Raw genomic sequence first — 2766 nt, forward strand, 5'->3', positions numbered from 1 at the left:
ATAGTACAGGTTGTAGGTTTGCCTGCACAGAGCTGACCCAAGTTCAATGCTGGGTATCATATGGTCTCCTGATCCCTCCAGGAGTAATTCCTGAGTGCAGAGCGGGGAGTTATAACTGAGCACGGCCTGTTGTGACCCTTAAACAAAAACAAAAATCCCAAAACAACATAAAGATTCCTCTAATTTGGTGGGAGGTATATGAAAGTAATTTATTTTGGAGTATTATTAACATAAACCTTAAAACAACTGTTACACTTACAATGCAGTGTTATACCATTTTGCAATAAATTAAAGAACTTAAAAAATTCTGGTTAACACAACGACTACGGAGGTTTGACTCGCAGCAGGTTGGTTTCCCTGAGTAGGCCAGGAGTGTGCCCTGAGCTCAGCAGGGTGGGGAAGACTTCAGAAACAGGAAGGGAAGTAAAGAATAAAGATTTTCCTATGACCCTGTGATTCCATTACTTGGTATCAACCCCCAAAACACCAATCATTAATTCAAAAAGACATACATACTGTTGGTAATTGAAGTACTCTGTTTTTGAGGGGTAGGAATCCCCAGCGATGCTCAGGGGTTACTCCTGGCAGTGCTTGGGGGACCAGATGGGATGCTGGGGATTAAACCTGTGTTGGCCATGTGTAAGGCAAACCTGCTGTACTATATATAGCTCTAGTCCCCATAACTTCAGTCCCCAATAAAATACTCTTATTGGTTCATGGAAAGGAAGAAAAAGCAAATGAGGCAAATGTGGGGCTGGAGCAACAGCGGGTAGGGCGTTTGCCTTGCACGTGGTTGACCAGGGTTGATTCCCAGCATCCCATATGGTCCAAGCACTGCCAGGAGTAATTCCTGAGTGTAGAGCCAAGAGTACCCCTGTGCATCGCCAAGTGTGACCCAAAAAGCCAAAAAAAAAAAAAAAAAAAAAGAGGTAAATGTTCATATGAGGCCAAAGTGAATAGAGTATCCAGGAACTGGGAGCAGGAGAGAATACAGCAGAAAAGGCACCCACATTCGATCCCCAGCACTCCATGAACCTCACAAGGAGTGATACTTCAGCACAGAGCCTGAAGGAATAAGGAATAAGCTCTAACAACAGCCAAGTATGGCCCCAAAATAAAACAAAATACCCAGGATTTCTCTGTGCTATTCTTAACAGTTTCAGCTGTTAACTGTGCAAAAAGTACTAACTCTTGGGCTGAAAACAGCTCAGTATCAAGGAGGACTTTTTAGGACATTTTTTCTCTACTTGCAGCCCCGTTCATTTGAGAAATTTCTACATTACCTTGAATATAAAAAATAAGCAAATTTACTGATATCAATTACAGAAATTTACTTTAAAATATTTTTAAAAGTGATGTAACCTTACACGGGTCCCCAGTTTATTTATTTTTTTATTTTATTTTATTTTATTTTTTTGCTTTTTGGGTCACACCTGGCAATGCTCAGGGGTTACTCCTGGCTCATGCACTCAGGAATTACTCCTGGGGGTGCTCGGGGGACCATATGGGATGCTGGGAATCGAACCTGGATCGGCCATGTTGGCTGCATGCAAACGCCCTACCCGCTGTACTATCGCTCCAGCCCCACAGACCCCAGTTTAAGAAGCTAAGGGATAAGGCTCTTGCATACAGCAGACTCAGGCTCAATCTCTGGTACTGCGTCTGTCCCTCAAAGCTCCCAAGAGTTATCTCAGCGCAAAGTCAGGAGGAAAACTGAGTGAGCAGAGCTGAGTGTGGCCCCAAATCGCAACACCCCCAGTTAAGAATCTAGAATGGAATCAACATAAAATTAAGAATAAAAATAAGAAAACATAAAATTAAGAAAACTCATCACTTTGAACTAACCTAGAGGTATATACCAGAAAACAAATGGGTTTTAAGTTTAATGTTATTAAATATCTGAGTTGGGCTGGAACGACAGTGGGTAGGGTGCTTGCCTTGTACATGGCCGACCTGGGTTCGATTCTTCACCCCTCTCGGAGAGCAAGCTACCAAGAGTACTTCGCCTGCAAGGCAAAGCCTGGCAAGCTACCCGTGATGAATCCGATATGCCAAACACAATAACAAGTCTCACAATGGAGATGTTATTGGGCCTGCTTGAGCAAATCGATGAACAACGGGAGGACAGTGCGACAGACTGTGAAATATCTGAGTTACACACATAACTCTCCTGTACCCTGATGATTTCTGCATATAAAACAGCAGCTTCAACTATAGACAGATCTGGCTACAAACTGACTTAGAAATTACTCAAATTTACAAGAAGACTTAGATTATAAATCAGCTTCTTGCAAATTTAATACCAGCATTACCCAATCATAACTTTGCCACCTCAACAAGATATTTGGGAATCAAAGGCTTAGGAACTGTACTCTGAAATGACGCATTTATCAAGGTGGTCTAGCTAGGTAAGCAAATGACTTTTCCTTAACTGCATTCCTTTATGTGTTCATCATCTTCTTTCAGCTAACAGGTTTGTTCTTCATGAAAATATGACATCAAAAACAAGAGTGGAAAATATCATTCACTGGAAAAACCCTATGACAAATACTACACATAAATTTACTTTAGAGAACTGCATAACACTTAGATATGATAGTGATGCAATAACTTCAAGGACAGTCAAGGACATAAAAAGGAGAAATGTGTTTTAACACAGATCTGGCAGAAGGATACAGCACTTGGATAACATGCATATTCTGATCACCCCAAGAACTAAAAAAGTACATCTGACAGGGACAATTACATAAAACAATGTAACCTCAA

The sequence above is a fragment of the Sorex fumeus genome, unplaced genomic scaffold, assembly GCF_029834395.1.
Source record: "Sorex fumeus unplaced genomic scaffold, SorFum_2.1 ptg000044l, whole genome shotgun sequence".
NCBI lineage: Eukaryota > Metazoa > Chordata > Mammalia > Eulipotyphla > Soricidae > Sorex > Sorex fumeus.